The following is a 6,438-nucleotide window of genomic DNA, read 5'->3' on the forward strand; positions in this document are numbered from 1 at the left end:
CTGGTGTACTGGTGTGATACTGGTTTATGTTAAGAGAAAAGTGAAATTCTTACCACTAAAATCTACAGAGAAAATGTGCCAAGAGCATGCTTTATTAGGAACCATTGCTTGTTAAAAATGAAACAAAAAGAAGTGAATTGAAATTACATCAGTGTATTATCCTGCAATCATCTTTTATTCAGTCACTAGTGGACACTAAAGAGGTTGCAGGCTAAGGAACACATTATGTCTTAAGGTGCTTTTGTCTGACTGCTTGGAAATTGAATACAAGGAAGGCAATAGTGACCTAGGAAGAGAATGTGAACTGGTTTTAATTGATTTAGCACTGTGAAAGTCAGTAAGAACTATAACACCTGAGAATAAACACCATGAACATGATCCCCTCCCTCTCCCCCCAGGTCTTTCAACAGTGTGACTTTCTGTTCAGGAAACTGAATTTAACACTCTTGTGATTGCTGTTTTAAGGCAGACATGCAGCCTCTCATTTTGCATAAGCAAAATTCTCTGTTTTTTTTTCCTCTGTCTCTGTTCTGTTCCTTATAATAAGTAATAAAAAGCCTGTTGGGTTGAGATATTTAAAATGTATCATAACTGCCACCTTCACTTTTAAATGCAATATTTTTGGTGAATTTACATTGTAGTTTTCTCATTCAGGGACATTTAGAGGGCTAAAACAAAACAATGACTATATAGTGTACAATGATATCCAGGCAAGGGCAATGCAAAAATTTAATAAAGAAGGAGAAGCTAAACTTTTGAAAAACTAAACAGAAGGCTTTATTGATGCACGTGCTGAATACTACATCTCTAGGAAGATCAGACATAGAAATCTCAGCACATAATTAGAATTATTTGATTGGCATAGCAGAGGCTTTAGGGAATAACTCACATAACTACAATATTGATATACTGGGGTAGAGCTGGCTCAAGAAGTTTGGGTTGATAAAAGGAGGAAAATATATTGCTTTATAATTAAGAACATATAGACAGAGGAGACAGAGACATAGACACCAGTGAAAATCTGCTAAGAAATGAAAAGAGGAGAGAATGGGATGAACAGTCTTTGTAAGAGTCAACTATGATAATTATTTTAAAGAGGTAAAGCAGCTGGTCCTGTTTTTATCTAAAATTAAATTTTCTCCAAAAGGTAAGAGTTGCACATCTCGATGAAGGAGGCTGAATATGCAGTTTGCTTCTGCTCTGCTAGGCAGGAAAGCTTTCCAGAAAGGGTGAATCCCCACATTTATTTTCAATTGCACAACTTTGAGATGGTGCAGCACATACTTCTAGGTTGGAAAACTTGGAGTATCTTTTTTTCCTTCTTTGCAGACACAGGAACTTCTCCTTTGGTGCATGTTCTTGCAATGCTATCAGGTGATGTATATCAGCAGAGAGGCTGTCCTGGGCACAAGGAGCACTGCCAAACAGCAGCTAAAAAGCCATTCCTGGCTGACCCCCAAATTCAAATGCTGTAGAGGCATCAGCAACTATCAGTCTGCTGAGCTGTAGTTTAACCAAACCATTTGAAAAGCTTTTGCAGTGTGCTGAAAGCAATTTCTTGACACTGCACTGAACTTGAAAGAAAGTAATTAAAACTAGTTATTCTTGATTATGAATAACAGACAAAATGAAATGGAAATTTAAAGATGAAAGGCATGATTCACTGGAAAGAAAGGAGAAAGGATAAAAAAAATAAAACAATAGACAGACTTTAAAAAGCCATGTATAATCTTTCTGCAGAAGGAAGGTGAAGGAAAAAGATTTCAAGAGAGTTAGAAACCTCAGAAAAGGAAGAAATGTGTGCAATATAAGTGCAAAGGAAAGATAAGCAAAAAACTTCACTAAACATGAATACTTGCCAGGCCTGAACAAAATGTTGAACTGACAGTCTGGTACTGGGGATGAGAAGGTCTCTGTGCACAGCACCAGGAATGCAAGGTCTGTGAACAAGGAAAGAGGTCTTAATTGTAACAGGAACACATTTTAAAGTATACTGATACTAAGAAGCAGAACAAACAATAATTACCACCCCCCTTCCCAACAGCTAATTGCAGATCATATTAAAAAGGTGGAAAAAAAAAGATATTCAGCCCTGTACTGGCCATCACATTGAGTGTTCATTGTGACAGAAAGTCCAGAACAACAGACTGGTCAAAGAATATGTTTGAATATTTAGATAGTTCAGTGTCTACACACTACATGGCCTTGAAACTTCTTCAAGAGTTTTTCCAGAACAAACAGAAAAAATGTCAGTGCCATTAACCATTATTCTGTAAAGTTATTCAGAAATGATGGCATTCAAGAAAGGGCAAATGTATTACCTGTCCTTATACATAGTAAAAAAAAAAAAAAAAAGAGAGAGAGGAAATTACAGACCAGTCAGCTCAGCTCTGATGTCTATAATGGTCACAGAAGAAATAATCAAAAAGCTTGGAAAATAGCTAAATGACAAATAATAGCCAGAATGGATTTGGGGAAAAAAATGTCATATCAACTAAATTTCTTTTTATGAATAATAGCAGGCTTTTCAGATAGAGAAAAAACCCAACTGGCTTTAATGGGCTGGTTTGTTCTCTGTCATATTTTTTTCTCATAAAAAACCCTAGGCAAAACTACCTTGATGAAATTACTGTGACATGGAAAAGGGGGCTGGGGAGCTGTTCTCACAAAGTTCATCCAAAAGTTCCTGGTCAAAGTGAGAAAATATTTCAAGTCATGTTCTAAATACATTTTTCAGTGTCAGTCACTCCTTGCATCAAAGATGTTATGAAAGAGCTTATTTATTTATATTATCTGAGGAAGGTAAAATGAAAGTTAGAAGAACTAGGGTGGACAGTGTTAGGAATTCAGAATAACTGGCAAAAGGATACATTGTCTGAAAAATAACAAACGTATGACTTGATGTGAACAAATGTAATAATGCTAGGACAGGGCTATAAGAACACAAAATGTGGCCTGTGAGGGAAGGGTGGATAAGACAGAGAAGAGATGGCAACATGGAAACACTCCCCAAATGTGCAAAGGAAAAAGGAATGAATGTTCTCCATGCATGCCAGTATGGTTTTTATATGATAGGAAGAGTGCTTCTGGATGCACAGCAGGGTAAAATACCTCTAATTAGCCTTGTTAATCAGTGGTCCTCTGTACTAAGACAATATTGGATGCTGCAAGCTTTCTGTGCAAATGTGAGTTAGAAACATTGAGTGTGGTTGCCCTGCCCAGACATGCACTAGCCAACCCCTGGGTGTATCTTTTTACTTTGCATTAGAGAGCAATTGTTAACTACTACCAAACTGTAATTTCATTCTACTGGAGGACCAATATATTTTTTTACAAGAAAGGTATGGTTTGCCTTAGGTCAATAAATTAAGCTTTTTTTCCAGAGCTAAATTTTCTCAATGTAAAGTATGAAAGGACTTTCAGAAGACTATTAAAAAATATACAAACACTGATTTTATTCACCATGGAACTAATTTACACATTACCTATAATTTTAAGAATCATAGCACTGTGGATAATAGATATGTTTGCTATGTTTTAGTGGCTGCATTAGAATACAATGAATATTGTAATCTCTGGAGTCAAACTGCTCTTATTTTCACTAATACCATAATACAGTAACATCTATTAAGTAAATGTCTGTACAAAAATCTTATCCTTTTTGTTTTCCTTTTCAAATTTTTTTGTGTTTTAAGTGAGCAGATAGTTTCAGAAAGAAACTCCTCTCTGCTAGTGACTAGGATAAAGAAGTTAAATGAGACCGAGAGAATGTGAGATAAAATGCAGGGGTGGCAGCCATGTGTCAGCAATCACAAAATAATGATTTAGTTACTCTGGTCCTTTGAATCTTTTGATTCTTGTTATTTAGAAGCACTTTACTATGTTCAGCTGCCATTGAAAATAGTAGGGATCTGTGATTAGCTTTTATGAGAAACATCCTTTAAACTTCTTTTCTTGAATCTCTATATCAGAACACCTGAACATCTGGTCCAAATGATGAAATAAAATTAACTCAAATTCCATTTCATTTCCTGCTTTCCAGGCTGTCCTGTGCAACTCAAGAGCTTTTCCAGAACCAAGGCTCAGAAAAATTCAGAGAAGCTGAATGTATTTCAGACCCCTGTCATTTGTCACACTGCTCATATTCTGTGCCTTTATTTGGTTTCAAAGACCTGCAATCTCACTGGGTTTTTTGTTTTGTTTTTCTTTTGGAGCAAACTTAAAAATATGAATAAAATAGTGTTTTAAACATTCTGCATGAAAGCAAACATTTTGTTTGGTGATGTTGTCTGATTTAGTCAGCTGCATTAAGAGGTGTTGGAGGGCTAAACGTCATAAGGGGCCAGCAGGCAGAAAAGAAAATTAAAACTGCTTGAGGTCCCTTGCTAAGGTGTCAAGGATGAAATGAAGTGCTTATTAAGCTGAAGAGAGTGGCAGAAGATGGGGCTGCGGGCTCTGGGGCTGCAGGGCACACACGTCTCCCTGCACAGCAGAGGGAAGGAGCAGTGCTGGTTTGGCTGCACAAGCCAACATCTCTCGTCTTTCTGCCTGACCTCACTCGTGGGCACTGTGCAGGGGCAGCTGAAGAGGAGCAGCTGCAGGCAGCAGGGTCGGCTGGTCACCCAGCACAGGCTTGTTTCTGCCAGCCCCGAGTGCAGTCGTGGCTGATGTTGTGTTAGTTAACACATCCCCTCCAGCCCTGCTCTCCCACAGCTCATTAGGCACTCTCCAGCTTTGGGCATCAGCTGAGATTCATGCATCTGCCCTTTGTAACGTGGCTTTTCTAGGTCAGCTCTGTAAAAGGACTTCATCTCATTTCACTGGATTGTGCAGATATCTTACAATTACCCCAGTATACAACTTATACCTCTGTCACACCCTCTCATTTGTTTTTAAAGACTGTATTTAATTTAAAATAAAAGGCACCAATTTTTTCATAAAATGGTCAGGATAGAAAATTTTCCACTAGTGCAATAAGGAAGAAAAAAATAGATACTGAATTCTGTGACAGATTGTTTCAAGATAACAGCCTAATCTCAAGTCTGTGTAAGGTGAAATAATGACAAGTATCCAGCCTGGAAGGAATTAAATCCCTGCAGAGCTCATTTGCATCTTGACATTATGGCTTCAGAAAACATTTTTGATAGCAAATGCTCCTCCTTTTTCTTTATTCAAGAAAAGTCTATGAATCCTGTTTTAATCTTGCAGTAACTTTAAATGTATGGAATTCAATAATTCCTCATTGTATTCCTTTGCTATTGGTATGGTAGAGGCCAATTTCTTTGCTCATTTGGAAAAATTTTAATGAACTTCTGAGAACACTTCATGTCTGAAAGAAAAGCAGATTTTGAAAGCAAACACAATTTTACAATGTGTTTGGAGTTCAGTTAGTTTGTATAACAGGCAGACCATTTTGGAAAGAAAAGGAAAAAGGAGATGTAATATCATTTTACATCTTTGAAAGAGAGAAAATTACCAGGCAATGGATCATATCATATGTGGTACAAATGCTAGCTCTGCTGAGCCCAAATTTTCTATTTTCATTAAAATTATGGGTCTTAGCTCTCATGCTCATTTTTTGCAGGCATTTTGTGGGTTTTCCCTAAGATTCAGAGCTGAGGATTAGAGAGAGGATGATTATTCTGTGAAAACTCTTCATCCATTGGCAACTACTTAATCCTTTATAGATTGTCTGGATGAGTCCATTCTGCTGTGAAGTGTTTGCTTAGTTTCCCTGACATAATTATCCTGAGAGGATCTGATGTTCTGGCTGAAGAATATAACACTGATGTGCAAGAACAAGTCTGGCAGGATATTCAGGGTAATACTCTGGGTTTGCTCATGGATATCAGAATCTAGGCACATGCATATGTCAGTTTTATGTCTGTCATCAAGCAGCCTTTGCCAGCAGCAGGAAGGTCTTACAGACTGTATCAGGGGTAGCAACCTCAGGGAGCCATTGGACTGCATTTGTTCATTGAGAGCTGCAGGGCTGAAGTCTGGCCCTTGTGGTTTAAGAGTGTGGAATTGCATCAGGATGCCTGGGGACAGACAGGGGGGTCCTTGTGCCTGCCAACCTGCCTTTGCAGATGGGATGTGCAGGACTCTCTGCTGAGCATGGATCAATTCTTCTCCAGGAAACTCAGTGTCAATCAATGTCAAGTGAAATAGGAGCAGGCCGTAGCCCATCACTGCCATGCTGTATTGATCTGTCTCTTTTTCCCAAAGGATATTCAAGAAGAGCACTGGCATTTGTGGCAGTGGCAAAATGTGACAACCACAGTGAGAGAGTGGGACCTGTATCTCCAAGGCATATATATACTTAATATTAATAAACAATTATCCATCAGTAGATGAACTACAGCTAATAAGTGTTCTGCTGTTTGGGCTAATTACTTCAAGCTGATGCATCTCTGACCATGTTAGGCAGTTTTTATT

The 6,438-nt window shown here is 38.0% G+C and overlaps 1 protein-coding gene across 1 annotated transcript in view; it reads left to right on the top strand.

Annotated features, from left to right (window-relative positions):
- The window catches only part of DNAJB9 (DnaJ heat shock protein family (Hsp40) member B9), a 33,389-nt gene extending 28,399 nt beyond the window's left edge, over window positions 1–4,990 (top strand). The window contains exon 4 of the transcript XR_008839614.1: window positions 4,970–4,990. The gene's annotated coding sequence lies outside the window, so the exon portion shown is untranslated. The remainder of the gene's footprint in view (window positions 1–4,969) is intronic.
- Window positions 4,991–6,438: the final 1,448 nt, after the last annotated feature.

Source organism: Oenanthe melanoleuca, chromosome 1A, assembly GCF_029582105.1.
Source record: "Oenanthe melanoleuca isolate GR-GAL-2019-014 chromosome 1A, OMel1.0, whole genome shotgun sequence".
Taxonomy (NCBI): domain Eukaryota; kingdom Metazoa; phylum Chordata; class Aves; order Passeriformes; family Muscicapidae; genus Oenanthe; species Oenanthe melanoleuca.